Below are 14,935 nucleotides of genomic sequence, written 5' to 3'. Positions count from 1 at the left end.
CTTGGTTGATGTCTAATAATATGATTTTTTTGAGTATAGTAACCTAACATTGGCCTAACTGTTCCAGCAATTCACATGTAGCGAACATGTATAACTGACACAGTCACTGAATAAATCAATGTCCTTGAAATCTAATAGTCAAATCCATATGAAAATAATGTACACAGTGTAAGTATAAGTTTTAAACAACACAACTCACAGTCTGATCCTATTTTCACAATGAATAATGATAATTATTGAAAATTAACACTGTTGATGAGAATAATTACTAGTTCAGTAAGGAACCATTAAAAACAGTCACTGAACCTTGGTGAAAACTCTCCAACTCAAAATCTAGATACATTGTGGTACATTTTATGACCTGTAAACTGTACTAAGCCACATGCACTTTGGGCACGGATCTTGCTCATATGATAACATTATGTAGAATGATATGATTGAACACTACCTCTTTTATAAGTTTGAAATAATCAGAACTACATTCATCTATTGTTGTTAGCCAAATTTGCCCGAGCTACAATTACGGATTTAAATTTGTGAGCAAATGAAAATTAAAGGAAGATTCTTTTGAATGAGGAATTTTAGATACAACAATAATCTGTATTGAATTATGCTGGCTGGTTTGCATAAATATGAGATTCAATATCTGTAACAATGTCTTAAATAAGGATACTAATTACTCTGAAACTAAATGAGCACAAATCAAGCTAATGAGTTCCCAGCATTAGCTGTATGTATGCTGTAATTATTCGAATATCTTTTTCATCTAATTTATCAGGAAGTTAGTTGTTAGGTGTACTTTTACAAATGAATAGTGACAAAAAATCTGAAATTACTGGTAACTGCAAGTAGCATGGTTTTCAGCTGAATTAGTGACACAAATAAATTCAAAACAACCAAAAACATGGGGTAGGGAATTTGGATATCTCCTGACTTAGCATTCAAGATATTAAGCACTGTGGACATATAAAATTGATGACTTTATAAAAAATATTTTCAAACAAAACAATAATTTTTGGGGAGAAGAAAAACATAATGGATGGAATGTATCCATCTGATTTGTACAGGGTGCGAGGGTGGGAAGGGGGTGGGATGGGGTTGGGGGCCGGGGGCAGGGGGGGTGGGGAGGGGGGGGGGGGGGAAGGGGGCATACACCTGTAAGTATAAAGTATTTTTAATATTTTGGAAGATGAATGGCGACTTGTAAGTAGCCATTAAAAAGTTATACTTATGAACCACTTAGAAACCTACATAATACTGACTTTCAAATAATATTATAGACTGAAAAACAACTGATTGCATTATATTTTTCCCTTGCCCATGGGCATGGGAACCACTGTAGCCCCTGGATCGTTCATTTAAGACTCATGTGTAAGTGATGGTCAGAAAAAAATAAAAACAACTGATTGCATTATATTTTTCCCTTGCCCATGGGCATGGGAACCACTGTAGCCCTGGGATAGTTCATTTAAGACTCATGTGCAAGTGATGGTCAGAAAAAAAATCCTGTCTAAGGAGCAAACACAGCAGAATATGTTACTGACATTCTTACCTCTTAAGGTACACATGTATAAAATTAGACCATTAATTTTAGATATTAATGTCAGCTGTATACATTTGCTATACGTTTTCAAAGTATGGTTATGATTATAACATACAATATGTACATTTTGGACATGTTGTAACATGATACTTCTTTGAAGAAGATACTGACATCTGCTAAACCAATATTAAGTAAGTTCTTGTAGTAAAAGTCCTATATTTTACATAAATGTATGCCCGAATTTTTATGATTTATATTGTCCTAAATATTCTAGGCTTCTGAAGATGATAGATTTATATGGTGAAACTAGTGATGCAGAATAAATATAACTGTGCAACTGATGACAGAACTTTATTCTTAAATAGATTAATGGCATGCTTTATGCATGAGGTCCATTTAAATTCCACAACTCTGGTACACACACATTTATTTAAGGTAGGAAAGGTACCTTTCAATGGCTATGGGCAATTGTTAAAAAACAGGGTCTGGTGTTATCTTAAGTACTTCTGAAGAATGACATGTCATTCAAATACAATAAACATTAATGTAACTATTTTTGGCCAGTCTATGATTAAAAACACTATACAAAAAAGACTCAACATTTGTTTGCTGATACCTACAGAAGTCAGATAGCAAAATATGAAATGGTGCACCATTAACAAAGTAAATACAATATTCATTGTCCTATCTAAACGCACAAAATTCTGTTTACATTGGTCCATGCCAACAAATGTGGTGTCTTTAATTTTCCTGAAACAGAGATGCAAAATGCAGCAACAGCCAAGTAGCACTGTGTCATATGCAAAACTTCATATTATTATGACTGTATGATGCCCCTGCAGGTCTTTAGTCCACATAGCATCCTAGTGGTTTTGCCAACAGCAGGTGCTAGTCATATTGTTGTCACTGCATAATGCCCCTGCAGGACTATAGTAATCTATCCCCACTAGTAATCTGAAAGACTGTCCCAAGATTGTCAGAATATAATGATCTGCAACTGTTCTTGGAAAGCCTAGATTCTGAAGACATATCTGTATCTGGGCCTGAAAACAAGTCACTTCCATCAAAGTTCATGTGATTACGCTCCTCCTGTGGCACATAGATGGTGTTGGCCTCAGGTGAGGCATGACCTCTTAGCAGAAGCAATTCAGAGGACCTTAATGTTCTCTCCTCCATGTGGGCAGAGATCGACACATGTCAGTGGCATGAAATTGTGGGTAGATGTCAATAAGATAGAGGAAAGAGTTAGCATGATCATAACACAAAAAATAAATGCAAGGAAATGCCACATTTGGTTTGTTGCTCTCTGGTCAGTACTCCACAACTTGTAAGTTGCAAGGTCCTGGAGGATACACAGATCTCTATTAATCGAGAAATCTTACTCTGATTTGGTTGATGTACCTCATGATCAGTGACAGTAATCACCCCAGAGACCAATTTCTTTACAGTAGAAATAACAAGGACATTGCAATATGGCACAGCTGTTTATATCACCAGCTGTCTGTCTTGGTGTCACACACAACAAGCGTCATTATTGTATGAGGGAATCAATCAAATAGCCAAAATTCCTCATACACTAATTTGAAGCAGACTAACTCATGCCAAGAAGAGATAATGCTACTCGAACATCAACTCCAATTTGTGGATGTATATTGCAGATAAACACAGCAATGGCTTGTGATTTGGTGTCTTCTAGCAGGATATCATTCCATGTTGCATCTTCCACAAAATCTTTTGTATGACACAAGATTGTGGGAGGAAATTTTATCTTTCTATTTACAAAAGCCTCAAAATATTCTCCTTACCTTGCCCAGTCCTGGTAACAGCTCACACATTTATGTTAGAATATCTCTCCACTAAACCCTTGGCCAATCCCTCAATACATTCTGTATTTCTTAATGTGATTACTGACTACACATAAGTGTGTGTGTCACCAATAGCTTTAGGCATGCCACATTCAACATAAAACCTTCTGTTCATGAGCAAATGCAATCAGTATTGCAGACATTTTGTAAAAAGGTGTTCACATTTTCAAAGGGTTTCCCCAAGAAAGAGGGAATAAAATTTACAGCAGGTAAACTGTTTCTCAAATTAATCAGTTTCTTACACAAGAGGGGCAGGTGTGTGTGTGTGTGTGTGTGTGTGTGTGTGTGTGTGTGTGTGTGTGTGTGTGTGTGTGTGTGTGCGTGTGTGTTTGTGTATGCGTGTGTGTTTGTGGGATGGGGGGGGGGGGGGGGGGAGGGATGATGATTATTAATAACAGCACCAACAGAGGTGGTTTGCATACTTAAATCAACTTTGTTTGGTTTCAATTTCTGTCTTGCTTGAAATCATTCCTCTAGTTCCCAACTTCTCACCACAAGTGCCACTAATTGCTCTTGTAAAGTCTCAACAAGGTCCTTGCAACTTTGGTCCTTCATTCTTCTCCACTCTCTACCTGAGAGCATTTTTTGCACTCAAAGCACAGTCAAAACGTTCAAACGTAGACTACTTATCAAGGTATTGTACGACATGCAAAGCACAACAGCTAGCAATAAAGGTGCATGCAAACAGCTAAGGATACTTGCCTCATATCCCATGTGGATGTGGTATGGACCCAGCAGTGGGTGCTGCCTGCAATGGGAGTGAGGAAGAGATGCTCCAGCACTGTACACAGTATACTTAGGCTGGGCAGCTGCAGGTAGGCTGTTCCAATGAATGGATGGTGTGTGATCCACTCAGTTGAGGAGAGCGTGGACAGTTTGGCTGGAAGCCAGACCGTGCAGTATTAGATGTCGCACCACAGGTGGGTGGAAGGCAGCTAACAGGGCGGTGCCTCTAGATGCGGGTGGGTTGCAGTATCTGTGCTCTCGGCCTATCACGGGGAAGTGCTGGCAAGGGCATGGGAGTGGTGCAATTTGCATGCCCTGTGATACGTGGGCAGCTTAGTGATGAGCAGCAATATGACAGCTCCAGCCAGCACTGGCTAGCTCCCCGTGACAGTGAAATTGGCCCTGAGAGGCAGCGACACGCACAGAACACACATGAACAGTGTTCGTTGCTTGGTTAGCTCATGGCGTGGCTCAGGCTGGACTGGCTGGTAGGCAGTGTGCTGCAGATGTGGATTTTTTCCCATTATGTTAGTAAAATGTCCAGATCTAGCACACTCTGGACATCATTATCAGTGTATTGCTGCATCTGGTTCAAGGCAAAATAAAAGCAAGAGAACAGTGGAAGAGTAAATTTCAAAATGAAAGTGTATAATGATGTAATCTTGGAGCATATTCTGAAGTTATGGAGTACAGAAGGGCTTACCTGGGAGGGGAATGAGGGATGACTGCCAGTCTAAGTTTTTGAATACAAGAAAGGGAATGGGCAATGTGGCAAGAGGCCATTCACATCTATGTGTCTAGTAGTCATTCCTTGAGAACAGAGCTGGAGGCAGACAGGGTCAAGCTGTCTCCTCTGCCTGAAGGCTGAGTATGAGAGAGCATTTAGGCTGAGCTCTGCCCTACAAGACACTATAGCAACTGCTCTAGCAGTATCCAATGACTCATTATCCACATTCTCTATTTGTCACATAGGTGGCATGTGTATTTCATTTATTAGGTGGAGTGTGAAAAGCATACACATGATAATAATGTGGCAAAGTGCTGATTCTATGGTTCTCTCAGCGTGATAGGCACTGCATAGACATAAAGAGTGATGATGGATAAGTGTTTGAATGACATTTCTGATTCTTTTGAAATAAAATTTAACATAAAAACCTTAAAATATTTTCAACAACAATGGAAGTTCCTGGATGAAACATTCCCTTAGTTTATGTATTGCTAAAATATATTCATAATAACTGGCTGACCTGTACATTACACCTAAAATCAAGAGGTAGTCAGATCAGCATTGTTGTTACATCTGCCAAAGCAATATTTTGTCACTATCTTAAAGTCTACAGCGTCATATGAAATCATTCCCTGTGTGCCACACTTCCCTGTTCCTCATCCAGTGCTTACCATCAACATTGTTTAATCACATGCCATACACAGATTACTGCTTGTGAGACAGTAATGTCATTTACAAGAATGTCAATAATAACATTCACTAGGAGTGAAGAAATCATCAACATACAATTCTTAACATTGTAGAAGTAATTACACTACATAAAAGAGAATGCTTGCATGGATTTTACACTGGAAATGATCACTTTTATTATTCTGCACGAACACAGTACAAACATTCATTAATGCAGGAAAACAAACACTCCTTTCTCCAAAGAACCTCATTTGCAATGAGAGTGTTTCAGTGTCCTGTCAACTATTGACTTGTCACTCCCACACAGCCACCCCTCTCCCCCCTCCCCTCCCCCTGAAGTGTGGAGCACCAGGTATGGTGGGGTACATAAACTTCACCTCTCAGCCTGCCCGAGTGCAGATAGTGCAGGTGTGGGTGGTGCTCAATGATTCTGCTGATGCATTAGGTCCCATGGTGTGGATATCTGGTGGGTCACCGCTGTCTGATTCTGCCATGGGTATGGGTTTGTTGCGAGGTGTGTCTATCGTTTTCTGTGAGATTGCAGTCGGTGCTGTCATTGTCCAAGCAGGTTTTACCCACTCAGTGGAAACACTGGTCAGCTTTACCTGGAGGAGAATATCCATTGTGTATATGTCCTGTCCTAGCACTTGGTACGGTGTACGGTGGCTGTAAAGCATGATATACCAGGTTTGTGCGGAGCATGATGTGAGAACAAGTATTGAGCGACAAGTACTGAGATGTCGGGGCTGCACATAGCATCTCTGCCTGTTTCCTCATTTGTTGCAAGAGGTGGGGTAGTTGTGTCTCATCTGGGAGAGGGACTGGTGCAAGGAATTCCGCTGAAACATGTAGTGGTTCTCCATATATCAACTCTGCCGAGGAAATTTTGTGTCTGTTTTTAATGAGGTCTTCCGGCTAGGACGCATGCATGTCTCAGCCACCACAATGTCATGTGGCTCTAAATGCTGCAGCTGGGCGGTCAGATGATCATTGGCAGCACAAAGGGATCGGAAATCTTCAGTCGCGTCCGGCGCTCGTAGAAGTGTGCCGCTTTGATTGGCTCCAACAGTGCTCTGTGGGAGCCATTAGCCGAGGTAGTTGCAGTGGCGGCCACTGTGGCATGCGAGTTGAGCAGGGGGTGCACTCTAGTGGCCACTTGCAGTGACTCACCTAATGGCTGGACCTCGTATGCAATTAAGGTTAAGCACACCTGCGAAGGTAACTGCTATTGCCAGATGTGGACATGTAATGTGTCTGAGAACACGGAAGCATCCACCATAGCATGTAAATGCCTATAAAATTCTGAAGGTGACCTGTCACCACATTTCTTGTGGTACAAGAGCTGTGTTATCCACTGATCCACAGGTTTTGTGCAACAAGAAATTAACGCCATCTTGAGGCTGGCGTAAGCTTGTTGTGATGGGGGTTGCATAATTATATCCGATACCACTGACAAAGCATGATGGTCCAGGTTGCATATTACTAGTGTAAACTGTTAAAAATCATTGACTATTTGTTGCTGCATGAAAATATTCTCCATAGTAACGGACCAAATTTACAGACATTTAGGAATGAAAGATGGGGGCCAAATTTGTAATTGCAACACAGGTGGTAGTGTGAGGCAATATCCTGTGGTGGTGGTGTGGGAACACCACATGCGGCGTGGTTGGAAACGTAACATCGTGGACGAACTCAGTATGAGGTGTAGGAATCCATGGCACTGTTAACTGAGGGGTTTGCTGCATCATGTAGCGCTTGTTCTTTATATTCTGGGTGACACTGTTGATGTCAAGGAAGAGGTTCAGTGCAGACAACATGTTGATACAAGACGGCACAGAAACTGTATGAAGAAACTTGTCTACTGCCACACCACTGCACTGTAGTTCCGGGGTCACCACTTATGTAGGAGTAATTACACTGCATAAAAGAAAACGCTTGCATGGATTTTAAACTGGAATGATCACTTTTATTATTCCACACAAACACAATACAAACATATGTTAACCTGGGAAAACGGACACTCCTTTCTCCAAAGAACCTCATTCGCAAAGAGAGTGTTTCAGTGTCCTGTCATCTATCGACTTGTCATTCCCACACCATAATATATTTTATTTTCCAGTCTGCAATAGCCTATTTACTATCATGAAATACTTTGTGAATTAGAAGAAACAATTGTCCTCAAAAGACAAGGGTCCAAGTTTCAATTCTGGTTAGATAATTATTTAACCTCACAGGAGCTGTGTACTACCGGTACTGCAGATTCCAATATAGAATGAATATTCATTCTACAAACCATAATTTGCTTGCAGTTGAAGCATTTTCTACCATTCCTCTGTCCCAGATATTCCAGTCCAACAGTTAATGAAGGTCAGTAGAAGAGATGTGTTAGTAAACCAGTTCTTTGGGTTTGGTTGTAAGGTATGCCTGATTAGCGTATTTAGGGAGAGCCTCTCCTGTGAAAGGCAGAAACTATAATTCAGCAACCAGTTATAACATGTTCACTGCACAAAACAGTATGAGGCACTCATCCACAAGGTGTAAAATACTAAGTATGTGTGAGCTATATGTAAAAATCACACTGAAGGAAATCTTGAATTTTTTCTTTTGTAATTATGTAATATTGGCATGTAATATAATGTACATCAATTATTAGTCAGTACATATCATTTTCATGGAATAAAAGTTCCTTGGCATAAGTATCAGATACACTTGGTTCATGTGATAAATTGCCTGTTTGACACATAAGCACCATAAGCCTTATTTCAAACAATCTTGAAGGCATCTTTGTCAAATTCCAAATATGCACTATGAATAGATGTGCAGCTTTGGTTAAGAATAAAGACTGAAATTTGAAAATATCAGAAGAGTTATAAAACATTAAGCAAAGAAATTCAGACATTGAACATTGGCAAACCCAGGTTGGACTAACAACAATATTGTGAAAAGGATGGACTGTTATTCACCATAAAGATAACAAACTAAGTTGCAGGCACATATAATAAACAGACTGTTACACATTGAGCTTTCAGGCTAAGCCTTCTTCAGAAAAGAGAAAGATACACACACATTCACACAACCAAGCATACCTCACAAACACATGACTGCAATTTCTGGCCAGAATGTAACTGGAGCAAACAGAAGCAGCAAACCAAAGTCGGGCGGCAAGATGGAGGAATATTCATTCTGGTGTCCTGGTGACATATCAAAAATTCTTCAGAAGGCCAGGTTTCCTGCACCTCTTGGGATGTACCTGTACAATGGGCTGTGGTGAGTTGCTTGTTGCTGCTGCTGCTAATGTACTTAATACTGCCATTTCTGTTGTTGTTGATGGTGATGCTGTTTCTGACACTTCCAATGTTGGTTCTGCCACTACTGCTGTGTTTTCTTGTGAACTTGGAGTCTTCTCATTTTTCTTGTTTTTCATCTAAAATAATATTTGGATGATCGGGAACTGTAGTTCACTTGTCATTCAAATGGCTGTCCACTGTTCTTTCTGTTAACGCTTTGTCCTTTTTTTTTTTTTTTTTTTTTTTTTTTTTTTTTTTTTTTTTTTTTCCTGATGCCGATGCTGGTTCTAATGCTTTTGCTTCTTTTTGAAGTGCTTTCGTTATAGAGTCTGGCGATGGTGATGCAATTATCATTTTAGTTTTGAATTTATTTTGGTGTTTTTTATTTCCTTGGTTATCACGTTTGCCAGATATTCTATCCCCAAGCCACTCAGGTGAAGTCCGTGTTGTGTGTGGAACCTACATCCAATATTGCTTATATCAACACCTTTTATGTTTTTAAAATGTCTGCAAATTTTTGCAAACTGATTGTTGGCACTTTTTATTTCCGTATTAACACATGACCATCTGACAAGACCATAGCAATGTGGAATATTGACCATTACTATGTTTGTGTGAGTGAGGTTTCTCAGACACTGTTTAAGATCATGCGTAGCAGTTGCTTCACTTTTGTAGATGTCGTTTGCGCCTCCCAGAAGTACAACAAAGTTTTTATCATGCAGATTTTGTACCTCTGTGGACTGAGTATTTTTAAAATTTGGCCAAGTGGGGCTCCCGGTTTCACTATACCCTGCAAATATGTTTTAGTTGTTTCTTTTAGCTTACTCACATGTCCACGACTGTGGCTGTCTGAAACCACAAACAGTTTGCTGCTCACAATGTGCATTTTACTTACATGCTACATAGAAGAAATTAAAATAGCCCAATCGGACAACGGCCAAACCTTCCACCACCAGAAACCAATGCAATCAAAAGCCAAAAACAAAAACAGGTCCTTTTCAGGGCCAACCCTGACGATCATCAGCCTGAACGTCGAGGGAATCACCAAGAATAAAAAAGATGTAATATCGCAACTATGCCAATCAGAAAAGTGGGACATACTGTGCCTGTGGGAAACACATAGAGATGAAACAGCACACAGACCCAATATCAAAGGAATGTGCTTGGCAGTAGAAGCACCTCACAGAAGGTATGGGAGCGCAATATTTACCAGACCCGAGATGCTGCTCTCTTCCACGAGTAGGACAATCACCAACAACATTGAAGTGTTAGCCATAGAGAGTGGATCGTTTACAATATGCTCCGTATATAAACCCCCCCGACCAGAACTTATACATTTCAACGCCAGAAAGCTTCAACAACCAAAGGACACACTTCGTTGTGGGTGACTTTAACAGCCACTGCACCATCTGGGGCTACGACGAGACAGACGACAATGGTCAGCTGCTAGAACAATGGGCTGAGGCAAATAACCTCTCACTTCTCCATGACCCCAAGCTCCCCTGGTCCTTCAACAGCAAAATTTGGAAGCGAGGTTTCAATCCTGATATTTGCTTCATCAGCTGGAGCGCCTACAACACCTGCTGCAAAAGAGTATATCATGCAATCCGAAAGACACAACATTGACCTATTGGAAGTCTACTCAACAATCAAAACAACCAAAATACCTTTCCGTAGGAGATTCAAATTTAAAAAGGCTAGGTGGTAAGAATATTCCCAAGTGCTGGATGAGGAATTAGCCAGTCTGACCCCAACACCAAATAATTATCTTATCTTTGTTGAGACTTTGCGAAAGGTATCTAGACACAATATTCCTAGAGGCTGCAGACAACACTATATCCCAGGGCTCTCATATGCCTCAAAGGACATCCTGGAGAAGTATCAAGAATTGTTCATGGAAGACCCATTCAGCAATGAAACCATCACCTGCGGCACAGCTTTAATGTCAGCCCTCAGCGAGGCACGCGAGAAGAAGTGGATAGCAACCCTAGAAAGAATGGATATGTCCCACAGTAGCAAAATAGCCTGGAACCTGATTAAGAAACTGGATGGCGACCCAAGGCTAAACAAGGCCCCGGCCAATGTAACTCCAATCCAGGTGGCCAACCAACTCCTTCTAAACGGCATGCTCAACTCCAAACGTCAGAAAACTAAAATCACACGCCTCCTGCAATGTAAAACCCCAACTTCCAGAAACCATTTACCATGAGAGAGTTGAACAATGGCATAAATACCATGAAGAATGGGAAAACCACTGGGTTTGATGATATTTGTTTGGAACAGATTAAAAACTTTGGCCTTGGCACCAGGGAGTGGATACTTGGACTTTTTAACATGTGCCATGAAACCTTTCAAATCCCAAAGCTGTGGAGGAAGCCAAAAGTGGTGGCTCTCCTTAAACCCGGGAAGACCCAGAGTGTCTGAAGAGCTATCGACCCATAAACCTTCTCTGCCCTCTGTTTAAGCTCTATGAGAGATTGATCCTCAACAGAATAGAGAAGATCGTTGACTTGAAGCTAATTCCACACCAAGCAGGTTTTAGACATGGAAAGTACTGTACCAGTCAAATTATGGCATTGATGGAACATATTGAGGATGGGTTTGAGAATAAACTAATCACCAGGCTGGCACTAGTCGACCTAAGTTTCGCATATGATACAGTAGATCACTGGACACTACTGCATAAAACCTACGAGACCCTGAAAGACTACCACCTAGTCAAGATAATCGAATCCCTGCTCCAAAATAGACAGTTCTTCGTAATGCTTGAGGGGAAAAAGAGTCGATGGCAGAATCAGAAAAATGGGCTCACCCAAGGAAGCGTGTTGGTGCCAACCCTATTCAACATATATACAAATGACCAACCAACTCCAGACAAAACCAAAACTTTTGTATATGCAGATGACCAGGCAATAACAGTTCAAGGCAACAGGTTTGAAGCCATTGAGGAGAAACTAGAAACCGCCCTTTCTACAATGTCAACCTACTACAAAAAGAATTCTCTAAAACCCAATCCCTCCAAAACTCAAGTGAATGCATTCCATCTGAACTCGAGGCAGGCAAAGTACAGGCTCAATGTTACCTGGGATGGGACATTACTGGAACACACAGATACTCCCACCTACCTTGGTGCTGTGCAGGACAGAACATTGACATACAAATATCATTGCGAAAAACATGCAAAAAAGTAGAAGCACGAAATTCCCTAATAAGGCTGTCCAATAGCAAATGGGATGCCAAACCTACCGTGTTCAGAACTTCAGCTCAAGCTTTGTGCCTCTCAACTGCCGAATATGCCTGCCCGATATGGTGCAGATCCGCCCACGCAAACAAGGTAGATATTAGCTTGAATGAAACATACAGGATAGTGACAGGCTGCATGAAACCAACCCCCATAGAAAATCTTCACAGGGCCGCAGGTTTTACAAACCCTGACTCACGTAGGAAAGCCCATGAACATACCAAGAAGCTAAAACAAACCTTTGATGCCCATCACTCAATATTTGGCCTAGAGTGTGGCCCCAGCAGACTCAAATCCAGACGCCGTTTCCTAAGTTGTGCCTTAGATGAGCCCCCCATCTACTATCCACTAAGAGAGGACCCACCAAGCGGTGTTGGAAAACCTGGAGAATGCTTAACCGCATCAGAACTGGGGTGGCTCCTGTGAAACTTAATCTGATCAAATGGGGTTTGTTGGACGAAAATGATGACAAATGTGACTGCGGCACTCGACAGGACATGGAACATCTTCTTCAATGCCCTGCCTGCCCCCACAGATGCACCCTTGAAGATCTATGGCTGGCTAAAGAAGAAGTATTGGACATTGCCCAATACTGGGCAAACAAATTGCAGTTTCTGGACACCAAAAAGTAAAGTAAGTTCACAATGTGGGAATCATTTCGTATTGTTTTACTAAACACTTTGGCACAATTTTTGGTCAGCACATTTACATTGACATTGTTCATGCTTGTTTTCATCAACAAATTTTTTTCTCCTACCTTATTCACAGTGTCTTTTTGCTTATCCCATCATGCATGTGAACTATATGTTGCATTTACACTATCAGCAGTTGAAAGTACTTGAAATGTGTTTCCATACACAAAGCTTCACAGGTTTTCTGATTTTGCACTTTGGTCTTGCTGTTATTGTGCTTCACATTTGACCACTTTTCCGTAATGGACGAACTATCCCGTGCAAAGTTGAGTGTGTTTAGCTCACTATTTTCTTGTTGTATTTTCGAAATATCCATTTTCAAACTACCGATTATGAACTGTAAGCTAGTTATGGGTTCATTCAGTTTCATAATTTCATCTTTATAGTTTTCACATGATTTCTTTTTTTGCGCCAAAATTTACGTTTTTCTGGAAGGACACTTACTTAACTTTTACTCTAGCTGCCATCTTACACTTGAAAGTAAGGTGAATGCGGTGGAGAAACTTCTTTTGCCATCAATCCTTCCAACCAAAGGCAGCCTAATGCCAACATTGATTCCTGTCTCTCCCAGTTCATCCACCATCCAACTGCGATCCTCTCCTACACCCACCTAATCACCTGCTTGTCACCTGGCAATCTCTTACCTCCAATTTGGCCTCATCATCCTTCACCAGGTCCCTTCATAAGGACACCAACTTTTCAGCATAAGAAAAGACAGCTGTGCCCAGACTCAAAGCAGATCCTGAGCTAATCATCTTCCCTGCAAACAAAGGTTCCACCACTCTCATTATGAATCACAGTGCCTACCCAGTGAAAGGCCTATGCCAATTACTTGATTACTCCACTTATAAGCTCTGCCAGAATGATCCCATCACAGAAGTCCAATATAACCTCCAATCCCTGCTTAAAGCCTTAGGCCTTTCCCAGAACCTCTCTCTTGAATCCATTTGCCTCTTCACCCCTCTGACACCCAGCCCGTCTACTTCTTTATGCTCCACAAAATCTGAAAAACCCAACAATCCTGGGTGCCCCATTGTAGCTGGTTATTTGTGCTCCCACTGAAAGGCTTTCATCCCTCATTGACCAAATCTTCCAACTAATTACCTCAAATCTAGCCCCACATGATAAAGATACCTTCCACTTCCTTCACTGACTCTCCACCACCCCCACCCCTTTTCCTCCTGGATCCCTATTATCACTATTTTTGCCACATCCCTATACACCAACATCCCTCATTCTCAAGGTCTTGCCACAATTGAGAACTTTCTCTCCCAACGTCCTTCACGTTCCAAACACACTACCTCATTCATAATACAACTCACTAACATTTTCCTAATGAACAACTGCTTCTTCTTTGAAGGGTGATAGATACTTAATGTCTTTGCAGAAAATTATGGTCGATCACTGTATCACCATTCACGTTAAAAAAAAAACAAAAAAATTAACTTTACTGCATCCAGGGGGTCTTTCACTATGTACCTACACAATTGACCTCACACTCTACGTTGACATGGTATGGAGACGTACAGTCTTTTTGCATGTACAAATGTACATTTGCATTTGTTGATAGGGGTTAATGGCCTTTACTTGTTGGCTTCTCTTTCATTTAATGGAATGGATGTGCCAGCTTATCCTATGTGTATTGAAGTTCTACAAAAAACTGAAAGATTATATATATAATATAATAGTTTATTACATATTTGAATTTAGCCCACTGACAATAATGTTCAATTTGCCTTGGCTTCGCTGCCAGGTTTCACACTTGGAAATTAGTAGGTTTGGTGGCTAAGCACTAGTCTCTAACCGTCAACATGTTAGTTGCTATTATCACATGTGCATGCACTCATTTTTTTAGTGTTGATTTCATACTGAGTAGACCGAGCGAGATGGCGCAGTGGTTAGCACACTGGACTCGCATTCGTGAGGACGACGGTTCAATCCAGTCTCTGGCCATCCTGATTTAGGTTTTCCATGATTTCCCTAAATCGTTTCAGGCAAATGCCGGGATGGTTCCTTTGAAAGGGCACCGCCGATTTCCTTCCCAATCCTTCCCTAACCCAAGCTTGCGCTCCATCTCTAATGACCTCGTTGTCGACGGGACGTTAAACACTAACCACCACCACCACCATATTGAGTGTCACACTTTCACCTGAATATTAAAGAA

The 14,935-nt window shown here is 41.0% G+C and overlaps 1 protein-coding gene across 2 annotated transcripts in view; it reads left to right on the top strand.

Moving 5' to 3' along the window:
• The window catches only part of LOC126272032 (tektin-1), a 151,714-nt gene that overhangs the window by 106,384 nt on the left and 30,395 nt on the right, over positions 1 to 14,935 (top strand). The gene's annotated exons all lie outside the window — the stretch shown is intronic.

This window comes from Schistocerca gregaria, chromosome 1 (genome assembly GCF_023897955.1).
Source record: "Schistocerca gregaria isolate iqSchGreg1 chromosome 1, iqSchGreg1.2, whole genome shotgun sequence".
Taxonomy (NCBI): domain Eukaryota; kingdom Metazoa; phylum Arthropoda; class Insecta; order Orthoptera; family Acrididae; genus Schistocerca; species Schistocerca gregaria.
The sequence above is the reverse complement of the archived record's forward strand: the minus strand, read 5'-3'. Positions and strand labels throughout refer to the sequence as shown.